A 26822-nucleotide genomic window follows, 5' to 3' on the forward strand; every position below is an offset into this window, starting at 1 on the left:
AGAGAATGGACTTGAGGTTACGGGGAGTGGGAAGGGTAAGCTGGGACAAAGTGAGAGAGTGGCATGGACATATATACACTACCAAATGTAAAATAGATAGCTAGTGGGAAGCAGCCGCATAGCACAGGGAGATCAGCTCGGTGCTTTGTGACCACCTAGAGGGGTGGGATAGGGAGGGTGGGAGGGAGACACAAGAGGGAGGGGATATGGGGATATATGTATATGTTATGTATAGCCACTTTGTTATACAGCAGAAACGAACACACCATTGTAAAGCAATTACACTCCAATAAAGATGTTAAAAAATAATAAACTTTGATCAAAACCTTAGGATAAGACAGCATCAGGACTTCTTTCTTCTCTCTTCCTTCCTTCCTCCCTCCCTTCCTTCTTTCCTTCCTTCCCTTCTTCCAAACAACAACCATATAAATTGAAATAAGAGGGATAAAAAAAGCCTAGAAAATCAGTATTATCTTAGTGTCATTGACAGAACTTTAACAGAGAAGAGGAGTTTGGAATATTAGAAGATAAACAGTTTTAGTTTTCTGAGGATTTTGGTGGTATTTCTACCTGCTTAAATCTTGGACTGTACTTTTCCATGCCCAGGAAGCCACCTACAGCCCAGCTGATACTGCACTCAGCTACTGGGACTTTCTCACACTCTGAGCTCAACCTGCTTTTTTTAAAAAAATTTATGCCTTTGATTTTATTTTATCATATTAAAATTGCTATCCTTTCTTTCAATTAAAAATTTTTTTAAACAGCAGGTTCTTATTAGTTACCTATTATATACATATTCGTCTATATATGTCAATCCCAATCTCCCAATTCATCCCACCACCAGCACCCACCCCCTGCCCTGCTTTCCTGCCTTGGTGTCCATATGTTTGTTCTCTACATCTGTGCCTCTATTTCTGCCTTGCAAACGGGTTCATCTGTACCATTTTTCTAGGTTCCACATATATGCGTTAAAATACGATATTTGTTTTTCTCTTTCTGACTTCACTCTGTATGACAGTCTCTAGGTCCATCCACGTCTCTACAAATGACCCAATTTCATTCCTTTTTATGGCTGAGTAATATTCCATAGTATATATGTACCACATCTTCTTTATCCATTCATCTGTCAATGGGCATTTAGGCTGCTTCCATGACCTGGCTATTGTAAATAGTGCTGCAATGAACACTGGGGTGCATGTGTCTTTTTTGAATTATGGTTTTCTCTGGCCATATGCCCAGTAGTGGGATTGCTGGGTCATACTGTAGTTCTATTTTTAGCTTTTTAAGGAACCTCCATACTGTTCTCCATAGTGGCTGTATCAATTTACATTCCCATCAACAGTGCAAGAGTGTTCCCTTTTCTCCACACCTCTCCAGCATTTGTTGTTTGTAGATTTTCTGATGATGCCCATTCTAACCAGTGTGAGGTGATACCTCATTGTAGTTTTGATTTGCATTTCCCTAATAATTAGTGATGTCGAGCAGCTTTTCATGTGGCTCTTGGCCATCTGTATGTCTTCTTTGGAGAAATGTCTATTTAGGTCTTCTGCCAATTTTTGATTGGGTTGATTGTTTTTCTGATAGTGAGCTGCATGAGCTGTTTATATATTTTGGAGATTAATCCTTTGTCCATTGATCTATTTGCAAATATTTTCTCCCATTCTGAGGGTTGTCTTTTCATCTTGTTTATAGTTTCCTTTGCTGTGCAAAAGCTTTTAAGTTTCATTAGGTGCCATTTATTTGGTTTTGTTTTTATCTCCATTACTCTACGAGGTGGGTCAAAAAAGATATTGCTGCAATTTATGTCAAAGAGTGTTCTTCCTATGTTTCCCTCCAACAGTTTTACAGTATCTGGTCTTACATTTAGGTCTTTAATCCATTTTGAGTTTATTTTTGTGTATGGTGCTAGGGAGTGTTCTAATTTTATTCTTTTATGTGTAGCTATCCAGTTTTCCCAGCACCACTTATTGAAGAGGCTGTCTTTTCTCCATTGTATATTCTTGCCTCCTTTGTCACAGATTTGTTGATCATAGGTGCATGGGTTTATCTCTGGGCTTTCTATCCTGTTCCATTGATCTATTTTTTTGTGTGTGCCAGTACCATATTGTCTTGATTACTGTTTTTGTGCCAATACCATATTGTCTTGATTACTGTAGCTTTGTAGTATAGTCTGATGTCTGGGAGTTTGATTCCTCCTGCTCCATTTTTTCCCCTCAAGATTGCTTTGGCTATTCAGGGTCTTTTGTGTCTCCATACAAATTTTAAGATTTTTTTGTTCTATTTCTGTAAAAAATGCCATTAGTAATTTGATAGGGATTGCATTGAATCTGTAGATTGCTTTGGGTAGTACAGTCATTTTCACAATATTGAGTCTTCCAATCCAAGAACACGGTATATATCTCCAACTGTTTGTGTCATCTTTGTTTTCTTTCATCAGTGTCTTATAGTTTTCTGAGTTTTACCTCCTTAGGTAGGTTTATTCCTAGGTATTTTATTCTTTTTGTTGCAATGGTGAATGGGATTGTTTCCTTAACTTCTCTTTCTGATCTTTCATTGTTAGTGTATAGGAATGCAAGAGATTTCTGTGCATTAATTTTGTATTCTGAAACTTTACCACATTCATTGATTAGCTCTAGTAGTTTTCTGGTGGTATGTTTAGGATTTTCTATGTATAGTATCATGTCATCTGCAAACAGTGACAGTTTTATTTCTTCTTTTCCAATTTGTATTCCTTTTATTTCTTTTTCTTCTATGACTGCTGTGGCTAGGACTTCCAGAACTATGTTGAATAATAGTGGTGAGAGGGGACATGCTTGTCTTGTTCCTGATCTTAGAGGAAATGCTTTGTTTTTCACCATTGAGAATGTTTGCTGTGGGCTTGTTGTATATGGCCTGTATTATGTTGAGGTAGGTTCCCTCTATGCCCACTTCCTGGAGAGTTTTTATCATAAATGGATGTTGAATTTTGTCAAAAGCTTTTTCTGCATCTATTGAGATGATCCTATCGTTTTTACTCTTCAATTTGTTAATATGGTGTATCACATTGATTGATTTGTGTATATTCAAAATCCTTGCATCCCTGGGATAAATCCCACTTGATTGAAGATTTTTTTTGAGGGGGACCCCTCTGGCTGTGGGGTGTGCCCTCCCTATTGGCAGAAATGTGGGGGGCAGGCAAACAACAGGCTTATGATCTGGATTGTGTCCTGCACATAAACACCTGGGAGAGCAGGGCCAGGGCTGTGGCAGTGGGGAGTATATGCCACAGGAGGTGGTGATGAGACAGCGTGGCTATACAAAAGTATTCTGGCTGTGCCAACTCTAGTAGAGCCAGTAGGCAACTCTGGATCTCATGAAATCCTGCCCTTATTTGCCACTCATGACATCCCCAAATCTAGAGGGTCAGCCCTTTTCTAGCTACAGCACCTCACCAGGAAAGTCAATGCTACAGGACCTCAGGGAGCCTCGTGGTGCTAAGGTTGAAGACTCGAGTCAGAGAACATCCTCGTGGTGGAGTTCTGGGAGCAGGGGGGCCTCTCACTACAGTTTGAAGTCCCTGGGAGTGGCTGCATGTGGCAGGCAAAGGGGGCGAGTGGCTTGGGCACCTGACCCCCACTGAGGAAGCCGGGGTCCCTCACATCTGCAGTGGTCACATGTACGAGAGACAGGCAAGGTCGCACATGTGAGAAGCAAGCACAGGTTGGCAGTGGACACAGGACTCCTTCCTGCTCCAGGACAGCAGGGGCCAGGGCCCGAGGCTGGACTTCTCAGGGTGCAGAGCAGGTTTTGCTGCAGGACTGGCTTGGATTTGCTGGTTCCAGGGACTCAGTTCAGCTGTCTTCTACCCTCAGACAAACTGGGATAGGTTGGGAACCTTGATGTTGAGATCACCAATGTTGATATTCTGAGGCATCTCCGGCAGGTTGATGTTTTTCACGGCAGACATGACCCAGGCGGGCACTGCTGAAAGGCCACCCTCAGATTTCTCCAGCCTGTTCTGAGCTTCAATCTGAGCCACGATTTCATTCATGTTTGTTTACAATGCCATCCCACCCATCACCACCTCCTGAAGAACGTAGTGCACCTTATCCATGTGGAAGATCAAATCCAATTCACAAACATTTTTGAAACACTTATCCAGAGCCTCCACAAAAACCTGCTACACATACCTGGATGAGGTCCAAGATCCCAAGTTCACTCTCTGATGAATTCACACAAAATGCAAAGTAGAAGGTAGCATAATGCTGATAAAGCAGTTTGTAGTCAGAGCCACCAATCAAACTTCCACCCTCCAAGAAGTTACAGATGTTCTCATCCCGCTTGAAAACTAGATGGAAGGTCTCTCGAATAATCTGCTGCTGAATTTCTTCTGGGAAATGCTGGTAGAAGCGGACCAGCCGTGGCTTCACATGGTTATTGAAAACCAGAATCACCTGAATCATCTTTGCCCGCCATGCTCCTTTCACCACTGGCTGTTTCCAGAGAGCATCTCCTTCCCTTGTGTATGTATTTTAACTTATATAGCTGTTATTATACTGTAGTTTTTTCTATTTTTCACTTTTTATATTAAGCATTCTATTTTTAAGATCTATATATTTTGCTGTGTGTTCATCTGGTTTACTGCATCAAATTGCTGCATCTTAATTTATAATATGCACCAGAATATTTCACTTAGCCATTCTTCAGTGTGGGAAGCTCCAACTTCCCACTTTACAAACAATGCTCAAATAAGCATTCTTTAACATGGTTTTTATATACGCATTTGAGAATTCCTCTGGGATATATACCTAGGAATGAGACTCACTAGGCATTGAGTATACATATACTTGAGCCTCTTATATTTTACCTCTTTTGCTGCATTTGGGGTAATTTCATTAAATCTATTTTCCATTTCATATATTTTCTCTTTATCTGCATCTAATATAGTATTTTAAAAACTTAAATGATTAGAAATCCTATTTGATTAAGGAAAATAGATCCATAGAATGACTGAAGGAAAAAAGAAAATCAAATGACAATACTAAGACCCTTTCAAAAACGATAAGACAGAACTTCTTTCTTGTGTGCTTTGTAATTTGAGGTTCTGTGTTCATAATTAGTTTTGAGCTCATATGAAGGAAACCTATGTGTATCAGTTAGGAGTTGATCAGGGAAACAGATCATTATGAGTGAAATAGAGTAATGGATTCATTAGAGAAATTATACCTTGTGCAGGTTAAGAAGTCTTTGTAAGACTGTTGACTTTGCATGTGGTGTTGGACCTGAGGTCATCATAGGTTAGCTTGGCAGGGAATCAGGAAGGAGAACTGAATTTGAAGTGGGAGAGAACAAGGAGAAACTGGAACCCATAAGGTCATATTAGAACCCCAAAGAACAAAAAATTGAACCCATGAGAATAAAGTGGAATTTGACTTTATCTCCCATCATCTCCAACTTAAATGATGCTGGTGACCTACAGAAGCCTGCACCCTTCACCATGGGGTTGTAACCACACTTGGCCCAGGACTCAGGGAAGCCAAAGGAAAAAATCCAGTGGGAACTGAAGAATTGCAGACCCAGGTTGTCCTCAACACCAATAAGGTAACTTAAAGATTAGCAATAACATGTGCAAATTGCCAATGCCTGCTGTCCTATACTGACTTTCAGAGTGCTAAAATGGCTGCTCCTTCATTTGTGCCTTTCAATTCTCAAGAAAATTTCCTTTGTGATTTGACTCACAAGGGAAGGAAATCTGAGAAACATAGTTTCAACTTAGCTAGGTTGATGTAGTATAAAGCCATCATACTATACTACTTTAGTTGAAGATATGTCCCTTCAGAGATGTTTTGTTTATTTCTCTTAGCACCTTGAGGCATCTCTGGCCTGGTACCAATTTTTATGTAAATGTTTTCAGCTTAAAGTTTCCAGACTAATAACTCAAAGTTAAAGTGAGGAGCTTGCCCATAGTTCTGGGTTCTCAAGGAAGAGTCTCCATTCCCTTACCCTGAACCCAAGCTGAGAAGACAAGCTACCTTCTTATCTCCCTATGCCAATGGGCAGATTATTTTTAAGTCCTTATTTACATTTATATTAAGAATTGAGCTCTTCTCGGGTTCAGACTGTGTGGATGGTCTCAATCCTGACTCCATACCTCAAAGGGACAGAAGGCCTTGTCTCTTGACCTCCAGTGGTTGTTAAAACACAAGTCTCTAGACTTACCTTGAGGGACCTGTCCCTTACCCCCTGCAGAGTAGACAGATCTCAGCTCTACTACTCTGAGTTTCAGTTCTGTCTTAGTTTCTATTCTCTGCAGAATCTATTTATTTTCTGTCTAGCTTAGCAGTTCATTAAAAAAATACATATATATTTGTTTTATTTTATCTAGATTTTCATATGGTTTTAGTGGACGCTTTCAGGTTAACTATTCTGCCATGTTGCTTGAACAGGAAGCCCATTGTTTTTACAACCAAAAACTTAAATGCAGAAGACCTTTTCTATAAGTCAAGGGCGCTTTAAGCAAATTCAGATTTACAGGAAAAGATTTACAGATCTACAAAACAGATCAATTAGAAGGGAAATTGGCATAACAAAAGGATTCACCAGAAGACTACTTAAAATAACTAGGATCATAAAATATCTAGGAATAAACCTACCTAAGGAGACAAAAGACCTGTATGCAGAAAATTATAAGACACTGATGAAAGAAATTACAGATGATACAAACAGATGGAGAGATATACCATGTTCTTGGATTGGAAGAATCAACATTGTGAAAATGACTCTACTCCCCAAAGCAATCTATAGATTCAATGCAATCCCTATCAAACTACCACTGGCATTTTTCACAGAACTAGAACAAAAAATTTCACAATTTGTATGGAAACACAAAAGACCCCGAATAGCCAAAGCAATCTTGAGAACAAAAAATGGAGCTGGAGGAATCAGGCTGCCTGACTTCAGACTATACTACAAAGCTACAGTAATCAAGACAGTATGGTACTGGCACAAAAACAGAAAGATAGATCAATGGAATAGGATAGAAAGCCCAGAGATAAACCCATGCACATATGGTCACCTTATCTTTGATAAAGGTGGCAGGAATATACAGTGGAGAAAGGACAGCCTCTTCAATAAGTGGTGCTGGGAAAATTGGACAGGTACATGTAAAAGTATGAGATTAGATCACTCCCTAACACCATACACAAAAATAAGCTCAAAATGGATTAAAGACCTAAATGTAAGGCCAGAAACTATCAAACTCTTAGAGGAAAACATAGGCAGAACACTCTATGACATAAATCACAGCAAGATCCTTCTTGACCCATCTCCTAGAGTAATGGAGATAAAAACAAAAATAAACAAATGGGACCTAATGAAACTTCAAAGCTTTTGCACAGCAAAGGAAACCATAAACAAGACCAAAAGACAGCCCTCAGAATGGGAGAAAATATTTGCAAATGAATCAACTGACAAAGGATTAATCTCTAAAATTTACAGGCAGCTCATGCAGCTCAATAACAAAAAAATAAACAACCCAATCCAAAAATGGGCAGAAGACCTAAATAGACATTTCTCCAAAGAAGATATACAGACTGCCAACAAACACATGAAAGAATGCTCAACATCATTAATCATTAGAGAAATGCAAATCAAAACTACAATGAGATATCATCTCACACCAGTCAGAATGGCCATCATCAAAAAATCTAGAAACAATAAATGCTGGAGAGGGTGTGGAGAAAAGGGAACACTCTTGCACTGCTGGTGGGAATGTGAATTGGTTCAGCCACTATGGAGAACAGTATGGAGGTTCCTTAAAAAACTACAAATAGAACTACCATATGACCCAGCAATCCCACTACTAGGTATATACCCTGAGGAAACCAGAATTCAGAAAGAGTCATGTACCAAAATGTTCATTGCAGCTCTATTTACAATAGCCCGGAGATGGAAACAACCTAAGTGCCCGTCGTCGGATGAATGGATAAAGAAGATGTGGCACATATATACAATGGAATATTACTCAGCCATAAAAAGAAACGAAATTGAGCTATTTGTAATGAGGTGGATAGATCTAGAGTCTGTCATACAGAGTGAAGTAAGTCAGAAAGAGAAGGACAAATACCGTATGCTAACACATATATATGGAATTTAAGAAAAAAAAATGTTATGAAGAACCTAGGGGTAAAACAGGAATAAAGACAGAGACCTACTGGAGAACAGACTTGAGGATATGGGGAGGGGGAAGGGTGAGGTGTGTTAGGGCGAGAGAGAGACATGGACATATATATACTAACAAACGTAAGGTAGATAGCCAGTGGGAAGCAGCCGCATGGCACAGGGAAACCGGCTCGGTTCTTTGTGGCTGTCTGGAGGGGTGGGATAGGGAGGGTGGGAGGGAGGGAGACAAAGAGGGAAGAGATATGGGAACATATATATATGTATAACTGACTCACTCTGTTATAAAGCAGAAACTAACACACCATTGTAAAGCAATTATACCCCAATAAAGATGTTAAAAAAAAAAAAAAAATAACTAGGATCTCACAGTGTATTTAGAGCATCTAGGAGAATGTGTATTGTAAAAAGCTATCTGCCCTATAGTTAAAGAAATGTTGGGATGAATCCTTTTGTAAAGCAGAAAGTCCTTTTTGTAATGTGAATGATCACTCTAATTTACAAGTTTGTAAGATTGGGCTTTTGTGTATTTGGATTTTTTTTCATCTGGCTTTAATAATAGCGATCTAGAAAAAGTAAAAAGCTATCTGCCCTATAGTTAAAGAAATGTTGGGATGAATCCTTTTGTAAAGCAGAAAGTCCTTTTTGTAATGTGAATGATCACTCTAATTTACAAGTTTGTAAGATTGGGCTTTTGTGTATTTGGATTTTTTTTCATCTGGCTTTAATAATAGCGATCTAGAAAAAGTCATTTATATAAAGAGTTCAGGTTTAACTCTCCTGAGCATGTTTTTCCTATATTAACATCAAATAATCAAAACAATCAGCATATTTAAAAGACAGAATGATAAGTTCCTTCAAATGTTTAATACATGAATTTCTAAGTTCCCATGGGTCTTGTTATTAAAAATAAGTTGAAGACATATTTCCCACATAATGACTGACTTCTTTTGATACTGTTACTTAGACACAGTATAAAACATTTTTACCAGAACACAATTGCTAATTCACTAGATTCAACATTATGTACTGAATTAATGATCATAAGTACTTAACTGCTAATACATTGCAGGTACATGGACTTCCTTCACTACTTATTGGAAGACCAGAACTATAAACACTGAATACAATGGACCTATTTTTCATTTTCATCTAAATTGAGTATGATGACTGCAAAGCTCATCTCATTGTCTTCATGATCCATTTCTAGAGTTTTATTTTGATACATAATTAAATATTTTAATAGGGTAACATGTAATATACAAATTCTAAGGAAAACAGGCAGCCAGTTTTATACTAATGCTTGTCTGGTTTTTAAAAAATTAGCTCTGGTTCTCAAGCTTGGCTGTACTTTGTAATCACCAGGGAGCTTTAAAAAAATTTGATGCCTGGCTCCTACTATGGAGGTTTTGATTTAATTGTTCTGGGATGCAGTCAGACATTGGGATTCTAGTATGTAGCCAGTAGTAAGAACCACCAATGTGGTCAAACCACAGTTACTCAAACCCACTTAATCAGAGCACTCAATTAACTGGCAATGGGGAAGGGGAATGATGGACTGGGTTGCAGAACTGGGAAAAAAATCATTTAAAAAGTTTATATCAGGCATTTATTCTAAAATTTGTTTTTGAGCATGATCTGAAATGAGGTTCCACATATCCTAAACTCATGCACTTACAAAACTAGACAAAGATAATGACACAGAACAGTGACCTTGAGGTACTACTATTCCATTGATTATAAATTTTAAAATTTTTAATAAACTGTTTTACCCTACTTATTATTAGGTGGTTGACTCATAACTATGGATATAACACTGATACATTGAACAGGTGTGATTTGTGGTTGTAATCACAAGGCAACTTCTCTCCCCAACTACTTAAATTTTTTTAGGGGGATTGGTTTCTTCCTGCTGCTGGATAAAAATGTGAGCAGTCTTATCACTTTAGATAGGAAAACACAATCTCTATTTAGTAGTTAAAAATGTTCATCCCATGTAATAGTGAAAAACTCCAATCTTGATCTGAAGTTGAAGCTTCTCCCCTTTCTATCTAGGACCCTACTGAGGGAGAGCCTCTAGTCAGGGGAGGTCGGTGTGGTTGGGATCTTCTCTCTTTCCGTCACCCTCAGCACTTAGCAAAAGCTACCCTGCACTTTACATTTTAGCAATATTGAAAGCATAATGTTCCCTCAGTGGCCCACACTGTTTCACACATCTGTACATCTAGCTATTCACTCCATCTGGACTGCTCTTCCTTCCCTCAGTCACCTTGGAGACACCTTTTTGGCCTTTAAAACCAGATGGACATTTCTCTAGCTTTAATTCCCTCCTAATTCAGCTTTATTATTTGTACCCAAATTGGTAGTAAGGAAAAAGTCAGAAATAATACAATGGATTTTATTAAAGAATTATTTGAGCTGATCAGTTGGAGGTCCTTAGAGATCATGTATCCAAAACCTTCTATCTCCAGATGGGCAAACTAGTGAGGTCAAAGGACTTGCTGAACAGTTCTTGGCTGCTTAGGGGACTGACAGTACAGGGCTCTTTCTAGCATGTTGTTTTCTTTAACAAAATGAAATATTCCACTAAATTAAAGAGGTGGTCAATTTCATGGATGAAAAATTCATGCCAAAGAACCATGTTGCACCCCTGCAGGAGGCCAGGTTAATTGTGGCCTGGTGCAAAGAGCACAGACTTGGAGTCATACAGGCCTGTGTCTGCAGTTTTTGCAGTGGCCTTGGGCAATTTAACTTCTCTGAGCCACAGTTTCCTCAGAGGCAAAGCAGAAAATTAATACTCATCTTGCCTTCCTGAAAGTGTATTTGTTAGAAATAAATATGATTATATAGAAGATATATTTCACTGTATAATCTACAAGGTACTTTAAAAATGTCAATTGTTCAAGGTACTTTTAAAATGTCAATTGTTATTGCTATAGCTACTCCAGAATAGGCATACATTAAAAGATTTATGGACTTCACAGATATTTTGCTGAATAATCAAGGAATAAGATGTTAATCTTCTTTTCAGAAGCAATGAAGAAAAATCTAGACTCCACATTTATTAACTTTTTTGTTTTATGATTCGGAACTGTATCCAATGTCATTTCCTATACTTTCCTTTAAGTGGATTACTTAAATAATCAAAAATGATTAATATATGTAAAACAATTAGAAGAGTGATTTGCAAAAAAAGAAGTTTGATAAACATTTGTTATTTTTGTAATTTATATCCTCTTACTTGTCTATTCCTAGCTCAATTGTGAAAGCTGAACATAACTCTCTGGACTCTGAATTGCACTCACTATTGTTTGAAATGACAAAGATCATGGTGACTAACAATTCAAGCATTGTTTTTCCTCACTGGAAGAACAAGCATTGTTTATGACAAATGCTACAGCCTCAAAGGACAGTGTATTTTAAAAATGTATGTATGAGGACCTACAAGATGGTGGAGGAGTAAGACGTGGAGATCACCTTGCTCCCCACAAATACATCAAAAATACATCTACATGTGGAACAACTCCTACAGAACACCTACTGAATGCTGGCAGAAGACCTCAGACTTCCCCAAAGGCAAGAAACTCCTCACGTACCTGGCCGTGTGGCTGACAGGGTCTTGGTGCTCTGGCCAGGTGTCAGGCCTGAGCCTCTGAGGTGGGAGAGCCGAGTTCAGCACACTGGACCACCAGAGACCTCCCAGCCCCACGTAATATCAATCAGCAAGAGCTCTCCCAGAGATCTCCGTCTCAATGCTAAGACCCAGCTCCACTCAATGACCAGCAAGCTCCAGTGCTGGACACCCCATGCCAAACAACCAGCAAGACAGGAACACAACCCCACACATTTGCAGAGAGGCTGCCTAAAATCATATTAAGTTCACAGACAACCCAAAACACACCACCAGATGCAGCCCTGCCCACCAGAAAGACAAGACCCAGCCCCATCCACCAGAACACAGGCACTAGTCCCCTCCACCAGGAAGCCTACACCACCAGGTTGGCCCACTGAAGCAACCTTACCCACTGGAGACAGACACCAAAAACAATGAACCTGCAGCCTGCGAAAAGGAGACTCCAAACGCAGTAAGTTAAGCAGAATGAGAAGACAGAGAAATACGCAGCAGACGAAGGAGCAAGGTAAAAACCCACCAGACCAAACAAGTGAAGAGGAAACAGGCAGTCTACCTGAAAAAGAATTCAGAGTAATGATAATAAAGATGATCCCAAATCTTGGATATAGAATGGAGAAAATACAAGAAACATTTAAAAAGGACCTAGAAGAACTAAAGAGCAAGCAAACAATGATGAACAACAATGAAATTAAAAATTCTCTAGAAGGAATCAATAGCAGAATAACTGAGGCAGCAGAACAGATAAGTGACCTGCAACATAAAATAGTGGAAATAACTACTGCAGAGCAGAATAAAGAAAAAAGAATGAAAAGAACTGAGGACAGTCTCAGAAACCTCTGGGACAACATTAAACGCACCAACATTCGAAGTATAGGGGTCCCAGAAGAAGAAGAGAAAAAGAAAGGGACTGAGAGAATATTTGAAGAGATTATAGTTGAAAACTTCCCTAATATGGGAAAGGAAATAGTCAAAGTCCAGGAAGCGCAGAGTGTACCTCCCATACAGGATAAATCCAAGGAGAAACATGCCAAGACACATATTAATCAAACTAACAAAAATTAGCTACAAAGAAAAAATATTAAAAGCAGCAAGGGAAAAGCAACAAATAACATACAAGGGAATCCCCATAAGGTTAACAGCTGATCTTTCAGCAGAAACTCTGCAAGCCAGAAGGGACTGGCAGGACATATTTAAAGTGATGAAAGGGAAGAACCTACAACCAAGATTACTCTGCCCAGCAAGGATCTCATTCAGATTTGATGAAGATATTAAAACCTTTACAGACAAGCAAAAGCTAAGAGAATTCAGCACCACCAAACCAGCTTTACAACAAATGCTAAAGGAACTTCTGTAGGCAAGAAACACAAGAGAAGGAAAAGACCTACAATAACACACCCAAGACAATTAAGAGAATGGAAATAGGAACATACATATCGATAATTACCTTAAATGTAAATGGATTATATGCTCCCACCAAAAGACACAGACTGGCTGAATGGATACAAAAACAAGACCCATATATATGCTGTCTACAAGAGACCCAAATCAGACCCACGGACACATACAGACTGAAAGTGAGGGGATGGAAAAAGATATTCCATGCAAATGGAAATCAAAAGAAAGCTGGAGTAGCAGTTCTCATATCAGACAAAATAGACTTTAAAATAAAGACTATTACAAGAGAAAAAGAAGGACACTACATAATGATCAAGGGATCTAGCCAAGAAGAAGATGTAACAACTGCAAATATTTATGCAGCCAACACAGGAGCACCTCAATACATAAGGCAAATACTAACAGCCATAAAAGGAGAAATCGACAGTAACACAATGTAGGCCAGTATCACTGATGAACACAGATGCAAAAATCCTCAGCAAAATACTAGCAAACAGAATCCAGAAGCACATTAAAAGGATCATACACCATGATCAAGTGGGGTTTCCCAGGAACGCAAGGATTCTTCAATGTATGCAAATCAATCAATGTGATACACCATATTAACAAATTGAAAGAGAAAAACCATATGATCATCTCAATAGATGCAGAAAAAGCTTTCGACAAAATTCAACACCAATGTATGATAAAAAACCTCCAGAAAGTAGGCATAGAGGGAACTTACATCAACATAATAAAGGCCATATATGACAAACCCACAGCCAACATCGTTCTCAATGGTGAAAAACTGAAACCGTTTCCACTAAGATCAGGAACAAGACAAGGTTGCCCACTCTCACCACTGTTATTCAACAGAGTTTTGGAAGTTTTAGCCACAGCAATCAGAGAAGAAAAAGAAATAAAAGAAATCCAAATCAGAAAAGAAGGAGTAAAGCTGTCACTGTTTGAAGATGACACGATACTATACATAGAGAATCCTAAAGATGCTACCAGAAAACTACTAGAGCTAATCAATGAATTTGGTAAAGTAGCAGGATAAAAAAATAATGCACAGAAATCTCTGGCATTCTTATATACTAATGATGAAAAATCTGAAAGAGAAATTAAGGAAACACTCCCATTTACCACTGCAAGAAAATGAATAAAATACCTAGGAATAAACCTACCAAAGGAGACAGATCTGTATGCAGAAAACTATAAGACACTGATGAAAGAAATTAAAGATGATAAAAACAGATGGAGAGATATATCATGTTCCTGGATTGGAAGAATTAATGTTGTGAAAATGACTCTACTACCCAAAGCAATCTACAGATTCCATGCAATCCCTATCAAACTACCACAGGCATTTTCCACAGAACTAGAACAAAAAATTTCACAATTTGTCTGGAAACACAAAAGACCCCGAATAGCCAAAGCAATCTTGAGAAAGAAAAACGGAGCTGGAGGAATCAGACTTCCTGACTTCAGACTATACTACAAAGCTACAGTAATCAAGACAGTATGGTACTGGCATGCAAAGAGAAATATAGATCAATGGAACAGGATAGAAAGCCCAGAGATAAACCCATGCACATAATGTCACCTTATATTTGATAAAGGAGGTAAGGATATACAATGGAGAAAAGACAGCCTCTTCAATAAGTGGTGCTGGGAAAACCAGACAGGTACATGTAAAAGTATGAAATTAGGACACTCCCTAACACCATACACAAAAATAAACTCAAAATGGATTAAAGACTTAAATGTAAGGCCAGACACTATCAAACTCTTAGAGGAAAACATAGGCAGAACACTCTATGACATAAATCACAGCAAGATCCTTTTTGACCCACCTCTGAGAGAAATGGAAATGAAAACAAAAATAAACAAATGGGACCTAGTGAAACTTAAAAGCTATTGCACAGCAAAGGAAATCATAAACAAGACGAGAAGACAACCTACAGAATGGGAGAAAATATTTGCCAACGAAGCAACTGACAAAGGATTAATCTCAAAATATACAAGCAGCTCATGCAGCTCAATATCAGAAAAACAAACAACCCAATCCAAAAATGGGTAGAAGACCTAAATAGACATTTCTCCAAAGAAGATATACAGATTGCCAACAAACATATGAAAGGATGCTCAATGTCACTAATCATTAGAGAAGTGCTAATCAAAACTACAATGAGATATCATCTCACACCAGTTAGAATGGCCATCATCAAAAAATCTACAAGGAATAAATGCTGGAGAGGGTGTGGAGAAAAGGGAACCCTCTTGCACTGTTGGTGGGGATGTAAATTGATACAGCCACTATGGAGGACAGTATGGAGGTTCTTTAAAAAACTAAAAATAGTACTACCATACAACCCAGCAATCCCACTAGTGGGCATATACCCTGAAAAAATCCATAATTCAAGAGTCGTGTGCCACAATGTTCATCGCAGCACTATTTACAATGGCCAGGACATGGAAGCAACCCTAGTGTCCATCGACAGATGAATGGATAAAGAAGATGTGGCACATATATACAATGGAATGTTACTCAGCCATAAAAAGAAACGAAATTGAGTTATTTGTAGTGAGGTGGATGAACCTAGAGACAGTCATACAGAGTGAAGTAAATCAGAAACAGAAAAACAAATACTGTATGCTAACACATATATATGGAATCTAAAAAAAAAAAAAAGGTTCTGAAGAACCTAGGGGCAGGACAGGAATAAAGACGTAGACGTAGAGAATGGACTTGAGGATATCGGGAGGGGCAAGTGTAAGCTGGGACGAAGTGGGAGAGCGTCATTGACTTATATACACTATCAAATGTGAAACAGATAGCTAGTGGGAAGTAGCCACATAGGACAGGGAAATCAGCTCGGTGCTTTGTGACCCCCCTATAGGGGTGGGATAGGGAGGGTGGGAGAGAGACGCAAGAGGGAGGGGATATGGGGATATATGTATACGTATAGCTGATTCACTTTGGTATACAGCAGCAACTAACACAACAATGTACAGCAATTATACTCCAATAAAGATGTTAAAAAAAAAAAAGATCTGGGGAATTCCCTGGCACTCCAGTGGTTAGGACTCTGCGATTCCAGTGCCGGGAGACTGGGTTGGTCCCTGGCTGGCGAGCTAGGCTCCTGCAATCAGCACGGCCAACTTAAGTAAATAAATAAACAAACAAATAAAGTTAACACATGTCCCTTGCCTTTAAAAAAACTGGAATGGAACTTCTGATTATGAAAAACTGAACTTCTGAAATGAGAAATTCCAAAGAATGAAAGTCAAAAACTCCATCAAAAGACGAATGGATAAAGAAGATGTGGCACATACGTACAACGGAATATTACTCAGCCATAAAAAGGAATGAAATTGGGTCATTTGTAGAAATGTGGATGGATCTACAGACTATCATACAGAGTGAAGTCAGAAAGAGAAAAACAAATATCGTATATTAACACATAGGTGGAATCTAGAAAAATGGTACAGATGAACCGGTTTGCAAGGCAAAAACAGAGACACAGATGTAGAGAACAAACGTATGGACACCAAGAGAGGAAAGTGCCAGAGGGGTAGTGGTGATGGGATGAATTGGGAGACTGGGATTGACATATATACACTAATATGTATAAAATAGATAACTAATAAGAACCTGCTGTATAAAAAATAAAAAAGTTAAATTAAAAAAATGTATGTATGTATGATTCCCATTTAGCTTCTGTTATAACACTCCTGAGACATCCTCTGGGTCTTATACTGTTTATCGATCTAGATGTCAGGGAGATGCTGAGTCCAAAGGTCTGAGAGAAAAGTTTGTCACTAAATTGGAAATTATAAGCCTTCTCCTACTGAATTATTTCCTTGTTGAAGTTCAGAATATTGTCACCTATGAAGGTTATTTTACTTCAATAAAAAGAATCTTTGGATGAGGAGGATAATAGCCATATCTGTACAAAAGGAAAACAGAATTTAAATAATGTACAAAACTTTACTTACATTCTCCAAATTGCTCATTATGGAAGGCAGCTCAGAAATAGGTAAAAGGCTCCCTTTTCATGGTCAGGACAGCTACTCTTGTATGTTATACATTTGTTTCAACGTGAACTTCAGTTGTTTTTTAAAGAAAGAACAAGTAGAAGAGATTCAGCTGTGGGACTTTTATATAACTTTTAACAAACACTAAATGATATTCTATCTTCAAAAGGTACTGTGAGTGCCTGTGATTGCAACCAAGTTCACTGAAATAAAAATTTTCATGCAGCAGACAGAAAACAATGTAAAGAAATCGAGAAAACCCAAACTGGGAGTTACAGTTATTGCCCATGCTTAATAAATTGTCTACTTGCAAATATGCATAATTGTTTTTTAATAAAAAAGAAATTAAGTATTTTGCTGGCTTAAACAATGGTAGGTAATTATATTTAAGATGACACGAAAGTAAGCTGCTGTGTACTGATTCATGCTGCTTCTCTTCTGGGGTGGGATTTTCCGAATTGGAAGAGTAAAGCCCCATTTTCCCAGCAAGGTACAGATTGTACAAGACAGAGATCTGTCTCTGACAGAGAAAATAGCCAGTAAAACTACCTTTTCATTTGCTCCCATTTTGAGCCATAGCTGTATATTAAATAAGGTACTCAACTTTGTTTCCATTGGAGAAGGGCATTACTGCCCACTTGATCCCCAAGGAAAAGAGGGGGGTGGTGATCATGCAGAGGAAGTTGCCAGGACCACCGGTGTTGGGTGGCAGCTTCATGAGGTTGCCTAGGTAGGAAGGCAAATTGCGTGTGCTTTGGAATCCAGTTCCCTTTCTCCCCAGGCACTCCACCAACAAAATCTACAGTGAAGGACATGTCAGGGTAAGCGGTGGGGAAGGCAATTATCACCTACAGTGGTAGATTAAGAAAACATGGAGCAGAGGAAGGCTTTTCAACAGAAACCCAGCGATGCATAAGAAGGATATTATTTCAATCTTTGGCAAGAAACCCAGAAGTGTGAGGTGTACTTAAGTCTAACAGAAGTTCTGGGAGAAGGCAGTTTTAAACACCATGTAGTTAAGTTGAAAAAAAGAATTAACTATAGGGACCCTGGGGTCTCTATGGAAAGACACTTGTATTCAGAGAGACCTGGGCTTGAGTTCTGGCTCATGTTGAGTTTAGACCATACTCTAAATGTGTGAATATGCACGGGTTCCTTGGTGCCCCCTGCAGTTTCCCTTCCTCTGTAGCAAAATGGGAATGGTAATACCCATCTCACTGGACTGTTATGATTAAACAACCATCTGAGATATGTGAAAGGTTTATCAACTATAAAGCATTATTAAAATGCTTCTGGAAAGTTACAGGAATTTATCCTAGACACTGGCATCAACAGTTAGGGAACTGTAAGTTGATCCCAGTCCTTACATTTTCTTCCCTCAGGCTCAAAAGGAAGGGTTTTTCTCCTGGGTCCCACAATTACTGACTCACTCTGTTTTGGGAGGATGGGTGACCGGTTGTCAGCCTGGGCACACTCCAAAGACCACCATGTCATCTGCGTGGCTGCAGTCACCAGGGAGGCAAACTCCTCCTCACCCCCTCTTGGTGATGGTGGGGAAGCTGGTGCTTCTGCATATCCTGCTTCTGACGTTCCATTTCTGGGTCCTTGGAGTTGTGCATGGGGCCCACAGCCCACTGCCCTCCCTTTTTCCCCTAACTACCCCGGTGCTTTTTCCCAGATCTTTTCCCTCTCCCATCCTCTGAGAAAGGAGTTAAATTCTGATCTCAGCGTCCAATCCAGCTGCAGCTACCTCCCAACCAAGCAGAACCCTCTTTCCTTCTTCTTGTACTGGATACCTCCTCAAGGATGATGCTTCCGACCCTGCCCCCTGCCTTGTTTTAAGGTCCACGATATACGTGTTCCTATGTACACCCTGAACACAGCACCTCTTTCACTGTATTATACTTTCTGTACTGTACTTTCTCCCCTCCCCTCCAGAATGTGAGCTCTTCAAAGGTAAAAACTTTGAAATGAGTCTTACTCACCAGCGTCTCTCCAGAACCTCGCGCAGTGCTTGTCACACAGTAGGTAGATGGTAAATGACTACTGAAGTGAACCAATCAACCCCTCTCCCCTCCACCAGCTCCCACTGACTGAGAGTTATACAGAGGCAAAGAAGGGCCATTCTGAGGCCACAATGTACTGAAAATAAACATCTCTCTGCAACTTTCTAGCTTGCCTCTTTCTGTATCCCTTTACCCTAGATTACCCGTATATCTGCAAGAAGGGCCAAGAACAAAAATCAGTGGAACAGAGACGAACAATAGCAGCCACAAACTAGAGTGTTCCTTGTTTTTTATTTCTCTTCTCTTTTGACTTTCAAAAGGAATGTCAAGATTTTACTCTTTGTCTGGTGCTCTTAATCTAAAATGCCTAACAGTCCCTACATAGACAGAAGATTTGGATAATTATAAGTTTGATGGGGTTATAGGGAAAGTTTGAAAATCATTCTATACCTTCTAGAAATATCCCAAGTCAAATTGGTTAAAGAAATTTGCTTTTTCCTCTTCAGTTCTACATCATGTACCCAGGAATTCAGGGTTTGAGGATTTTTCATTCAATTGCATATAACTGATAAATAATATGAGGCTTTTCCTGAAGACCCGCTGTTTTCTGAGAACTGTTTCTATAGCTCTGTGGCAGACATTTTACCACTTGATGACAAATCTGTTCCAATTTCCTCTTCTTTGCCTGCTGTGTCTTACAAATGTTGGAAAGAACTAAGACACTTTTTCAGTCTCCTTGAAGTTGGGCCGTGACACAGACACAGTCTGGCCATTGAGGTGTAAACCTGAGTCTGATAGAAGGTTTCTGGACAAGTTTTTGATTTCCTGGTGAAAGAAACACACATCTCTATCCTTGCTCCCTTTCCCATTTCTCCATCTGTGCATGCTGGGATTATGCCTGGACCTGCTGTAGCCACCTTGCAATTTTGAGGTGAAAAAAAATAGAAGCATGAGGGCAAAGCACCATCATACTAAGGAAAGCAAAGCAGAAAGACAGAAAGGCCTTGGTCCTAGTTGGCATCATTAGCAAGTACCTACTTCCAGGCCTCGTGTTGTCCAGCCCATACATGTCAGTATTGTTTAAAGCACTACTAGTCAGTGTCATTCCTGACTGATTCAAGCCACAGGTAAGAACATTGAGAATGAAACTGAGCTTGGTTACCTATGGTATCATTCAAAAGCTGAAACATGGTTAATCCTTACCAAATTTAATCCTAAATATTCTCTTTATGCCCGTGGTCAGGCCTGCCCTTCTGCTGCATCTGGCTCCTATTCCTTTTAAGCCCACATTTCTACTTCAACCTAACAATGTGGTGGGGGGAAGAGGCCATACACCATCTGTCACGGGGTTCATGATTTACAGCTGACCGAGGACAGCCTCTAAGTAGCATATGTTCTACTGCAACGTGTGGTTCCTTTAACAAATTCTGGGTCATAACATTTAAAATTGATATCATAGCTACTATTTCAAAAATATTGTATTCATTTCCCAAAGCTTCTGTGCAAATTACCACAAACCGAAAGACTTAAAACAGAAATTTATTATCTCACAGCTCTGGAGACCAGAAGTCTGAAATCAAGGTGTCAGCAGGGCCAATCTCCCCTAGAAGGCTCTCAGAGAGAATCCCTTCTTCTCTCTTCCAGCACCCGGTGGCTCCAGGTGTTCCTTGTCTTGTGGCAGCATCACTCCAATCTCCTTCTCGTCTTCACATGACCTTCTCCTGTGTATTTGTTCTTTTGTCTGTGTCTCTGCTTCTTCTTATAAGGACACTTATTTGACTTAGGGCCCACCCAGATAATCCAGTGTGACCTTGTCTTGAGTCCTTTAATTACATCCACAAAGACTCTCTTTCCAAATAAGGTCACATTCACAGGAACCAGGTGAACACATCTTTTGAAGGCCACCATTCATCCTATTACAGTGATCTTCCTTCCTGTGCTAGAACTATTATTCTATTTTTTTTCTTTGTTGGATCTCATTAACTTTGAATTTTTTTAACCCATGTGAAGAAATGTTTATGATTTAAGTCTTATATTGGATCAGAATTTAAGGTTGTTTGTTGAAATATGTGTTAGATTTCATATTTTAAAGAATTATTTTTTCTTATTATGTTCTAGTCTTTATTTCTCATGGTAAAGTGAAAAATAGATGACTTTAGACAGGTAAGTACATCATGGCAGTAAAATATTTACCACATTTAATATCACCTAGGCAAAACATTTCTTGTGATTTATTAACCATAATCTTTAACACAGACTGAGTTATTATTATTTTTAGGGCATGAATTACTTTCTATCTAGACCAACGGTTTTTAACCCTGCTCATACATTATAATCACACAGGGACCTTTAAAAAATATATGTGTAGGGCTTCCCCGATGGCACAGTGGTTGGGAGTCCGCCTGCCAATGCAGGGGACACGGGTTCATGCCCCGGTCTGGGAGGATCCCACATGCCGCGGGGCGGCTGGGCCCGTGAGCCATGGCCGCTGAGCCTGCGCGTCCGGAGCCTGTGCTCCGGCAATGGGAGAAGCCGCAGCAGTGAGAGGCCCGCGTACTGCAAAAAAAAAAAAAAAAAGTATATATATATGTAGGCCCCACTACAACCAGTTGAATACATATATCTGGGGATGGGCCTGGGTATCCATAGTTTTTTAAAGCCCCCAATGTGATTCTTACGTATAGAGAAGATTAAAAGCTGACCTGGACTCTTACTAATCCTTGTCTTCTTCAATACCATTCATTTATTCAACCAAGTAATGATTATGCACTTTCTAATGTGTAAGTCTTTGTGGGAAATATAGGGATATATAGGACTTTTTTCTTATCTGCAGGTTTATAGTTAGGTCGTCTTGGTGTATAATATTCTCAGTGTAATGTGCCATTTACACTCCAGAGTGGTGGAGCCCAATGTCTGTAGGGAACTTCTCGCCTGGTTAGTCTGCAAAACTCAAATCAATTAAAAAAGTAACTTGTGTCACTATTGCTTAACTTCCCTGAGCACACACACCACTGCTAGTAAGAATCAGAGCAAAAAAAGATTCCTATGCTTAACATCATCAGAGAGAACCTCTACAAAGTCAGCAGCTTCTAATGTATCTTAGATCCCCCTTCCACAAAGTAGAAATCAGTATATGCTTTAAAAAAAAAATCAGTACTAGTAGTGATTTCTATTAGTTGGAAAAGCTTCAGCAATAAAGTTGTGTATGCCCTAGGGAAGTGCTAAGGACTGGAAATTCCCCCACCTTCCAGCTGCTTGGGAAGAACCTTGGGGTGTTGATTCAATGTGGGCAGGTATGAAAGGTAATGACAGTGGGGATGGGTGGGGGCAGGGTCTGGCAGCCCATGAGCTGCTGCTTCGTCAGTGCACACCCTAATCACTGCTGCTGTTGCTGTGTCTGTCTGACATTCACAGACACATCAGTACAGGCCACCCAGAGCTCTGCAGTCACACAAAGAAGCAACAGGAAGAGAGAAGAGGTTTGTAGGGAAGACCCTGCACATGAGAGGCTCAGAGTAGAGACCAGAGTAGATCTAGAGTCTACAGCTGTGAGTCAGCTTTCAGAAAAAGAGAATTGGACAACGTAATCTAAGGAGTCATGGAGTCACTTAAATCTGAGGTCAAGTTTATGCAAGACAGATAAGAAGAAGGAGGGGAGCTGGAGGAGAATAAGAGAGCAAGTCAAATACTTAAAAACTACTGATGAGATAGGAAGCAAACTGATCACTTGTACAGGGATCAAATATTTATTGAGCATCTTCTATATGTTCCACATGTTGGGGATGCAGGAGTGAACATACACTCTAGTGAGGGAAATGGGCCATTAGCAAGTAGACAGGTAAATGAGGAGATTTCAGGGTTATAAAAACAAACAAACATACATACGTTCTGGGTAATGTGACGGAAACTGATGGAGGATGGGGAGATACTACTTTAGTTTGGGTGGTCGAAGGCCACCCTAGGAGATGAAGAGTGAGCTGAGATGATGTGGAAGAAGAAAAAAGATGTACATTAAGTACAGGCAGCAGGAACAGCTACTGAATTGGCCCTGAGGTGGGAACACATTTGGAGTTTGCAAAGAATCAGATGATATCCAGTCTGGAATCAGAGCAAGGACATGTCAGAAAGAAGTGGAAAAGGCAAGTGGCTTTGATGAAGAGCAAGTAGCTGGGCTTCTGGAAAGATCAGGTTGCAGGTCTTTCTGTTCTGGTTGGAAATGGATCGAGGTCCCCCTGGGTAAGCTGCTCAGAGCTGTCCTGGTGCAGATAGCCTGTCAGTTCTGACAGCAGCCATCCTATCCTCCCAGCTATAATGATGTTAGGTTTGCAGTTGCCTTCGTTTTAGTATTCCAATCACTCAGGGCCTGCACCTCCATTCCCTGGGGGTTGTTTTGATAGTTTCACTATGTGCACAGTGATTTTCAAGCAGGAGAGACATGAGGGACTGCAGCAGTATAAGTCAGTGATGTCAACCCCTGACAACTACTATGACTGAAAAAGTCAGATTCCTGAAGGGACTTTATTTATACTGCCACATCCTGACAGATCTGAGGTCTCTCTTGGCATATGAACATGGTATCATCTTATATCTATGGAAATGAAAACAGAATGGGAGGGTTTTTTTCCCTAAGCAAAAGGGAAATATTAACTCAAGACCTAAACTCTTTTATTCATTTGTGCACCCTTCCCACAATGCCGTACGGTGCTACACTGATTTCAAGACACACACTTTCCCCTCATTTTACCATCTCTGAACTGGTAATGCAACTTACAATCAATGGTGCCTCACAATTGCTGTGACATGACTGTCATCGCCGGTGCACACACACTTGGTCATAGCCGTTCATGTTGTCAGTAAAGTCCACGGGCATTGTTGATCCTACACATGGTGAGTATCATTAGCATTTTAACTGTGTTTAAAAAGATTACACTACACCTTGGTATTAATATAAACAGTTACTTGGTACTTACAAAGGTAAAAATAAAAAAAGAAAGAGGATAACTTGATATTTGTGAAGCAAATATCTTCATTGAAGAAGAGATTGCAATTACATATTTTCTTTAAAAGCAGCAATCATGTGAGGTACAGGACTGAAGAAAGGAAGATGTCCATAAATACATGACATCATATTATGCCTTGTTACTGTGCTACGTGAAAAAAATTTACATATTACATGCCACAGAACTCAGCAAAACCAGGAGAAACTGACAAAGCCCTCTAAACGAAAGAGATTGCAAAGCCATGCAAGGCTGTTGTAATGGGTTTATATCTTGGACAGAATCACCATAAGGCACTGTGTCATAATTTAATTTGCAGCATTGTTTCTTTCTTAAGGATGCATAAAATAATGGCCCATCTTATAATAGATGGCATTTTAGATTCCATGAAATACAGTGGAGCAGAGCAGATGTTTTTGTCTTGAGATGACTAGGGCTGTGTAAATACCAGAACCCATTTACCCCATTACCTTCAGAATGTCTTGCAGGCCACGTACACACTGCCACAGGTCTGGCCACTTGAAAACTTGTAACGCACCGTGTGCCTCACACCTGTGGCAGACTAAACAAAATGTTCTTAGGGCAACCTGATCGCCTTGGTTACTGAGCTGAATTTAGTCAAAAGCATCTAAGTACTTAGATAAATATGAAGCATAGAGAGATGATCGTGAAGTAAATGGTCTTAATGAAAAATAAGATGCTAAGGAAATTACTTAAAATTCTATTTAAGAAGGTCATTATGTCTTAATGTCTGATTTTGAAAAGTCAGGACTAGTGGCCCTGAGGTTTTTTCCTTTAAGGTGTTCTCAGATCAGTATGAGCAGGCAGACTGGGAAGAGAGTCAGGTGGAAAGCTATGAAACAATTCACAGCCCTGCTGTGGGCAGGTTGTCAATCACTGTGTGTAAAGCCGGTACCGATTTTTTTTAGAGTTCATAGTCATTCTCCTATTTCTACTCAAGAATACCGTCTTAAAGATGTAGTCAAGGGTTTCCCTGGTGGCGCAGTGTTTAAGAATCTTCCTGCCAATGCAGGGGACCTGGGTTCAAGCCCTGGTCCAGGAAGATCCCACATGCCATGGAGCAACTAAGCCCGTGTGCCACAACTACTAAGCCTGCGGTCTAGAGCCCGCGAGCCACAACTCCTGAGCCCGCATGCCGCAATTACTGAAGCCCGTGTGCCTAAAGCCTTTGCTCCACAACAAGAGAAGCCACCGCAATGAGAAGCCCACGCACCACAACGAAGAGTAGCCCCTGCTCGCTGCAACTAGAGAAAGCCCACGCGCAGCAACAAAGACCCAATGCAGCCAAAAATAAATAAATAAATAAATAAATGAATAAATAAAAATAAGTAAATTTATTTAAAAAAAAAGAAACCGCACTCCTGTTCATCTTGAGCCACATGTGTTCCCCAGCGGCCGCCACTAGGAAGAAACGAAGCTGCCTCAGGCAGCCACCGTGTCTAACACTGCTGGAAAATTTCTCTGTAAGGCTGAGAACACAAGAGAAAAAATTGTGGGTGCTCATTCTGTTGTTAGATATGTCTCCGTTTCAAGACCAGCCTCGTCCAACTCCTTTCAGGGTACAGGACACTTGTGAATGTGAAATAGGAAGGACCGGTGGCTTTTTTCAACAAAACTCAACCAGTTCTTTTCGTATAACACTTCATCTGTGTTTTAGTCAGCTCAGGCTACTATAACAAATTACCATAAACTGGGTGGCATAAACAACAGAAATTAATTTCGTACAGTGCTGGAGGCTGGATAGCTGAGATCAGGGTGCAGTGTGGTCGGGTTCTGGTAGGGGGCCTCTTTTGGGTTGCAGATGGCTGGCTTCTTGCTGTGTCCTCACACGATGGAGACAGCAAGCTAGTTCTCTGGTTTCTTCTTATTAGGACCCTAATTCCATTCATGAGGGCGCTGCCCTCACGATCTAATTACCTCCCAAAGGACCTGCCTACAAATACCATCACATTGCGATTAAGCGTTCAAGATATGAAGCTGGGGGGGGGGACACAAACATTCAATCCATTGCAACCTGTAAAATGGGGTTGGCAACAGTGAGCATCTAATAGCATTAAGGTGAGATGAAATATCTCAATATATTTTAAGCACATTGCTTTACACATAAGCATCCTTAGGCCAGTCAGCAAATATTTGCCACCTACTGTGTGTGAGGCACTGTTCTAGGAGCTGGGGATACAGGAGTGAACTAAATACATCCATACCCAGATGGAGTTCATAGTGGTTAACAATCATGATAATAAAGGCAGAGCCAGGATGCAAATCCTAGCAGTTTAGCACCAGAGCCCACAGTCTCCTCCATGACTCCATAGCGCCTCTTCTTCACCGAGAGCGAGAAGGCAGATAATAAACCTGAGAGGTGTGTGAACCGAAAACCTGGACCTCTGGAATAAAGCCGCAGACGTGTACTTGGCCGCCATCTATCAATACCTGAAGGTGCCAAGTGAAGCTTTTCGTAGGTGATACCGTCCAAGAGCATAGCACTGGGGAAGGGAGATCTAACAACAAAATCTTGAGCAAGATTGACTTTTAATGAAGGGGAAGATAGAGGTACAAAAACTCCTGTTATTGCTATTGTTGCTGTTATTCCCT

General features: G+C 40.0%; 1 protein-coding gene and 1 pseudogene across 8 annotated transcripts in view; both read right to left on the reverse strand.

The window, feature by feature from the left end:
- Positions 1–26822, reverse strand: part of ANKS1B (ankyrin repeat and sterile alpha motif domain containing 1B) — an 895734-nt gene that overhangs the window by 290286 nt on the left and 578626 nt on the right. The window lies entirely within an intron of this gene.
- Positions 3848–4490, reverse strand: LOC103070789 (AP-3 complex subunit sigma-2 pseudogene; annotated as a pseudogene).

The sequence above is a fragment of the Lipotes vexillifer genome, unplaced genomic scaffold, assembly GCF_000442215.2.
Source record: "Lipotes vexillifer unplaced genomic scaffold, Lipotes_vexillifer_v1.1 scaffold237, whole genome shotgun sequence".
NCBI classification, from domain to species: Eukaryota; Metazoa; Chordata; class Mammalia; order Artiodactyla; family Lipotidae; genus Lipotes; species Lipotes vexillifer.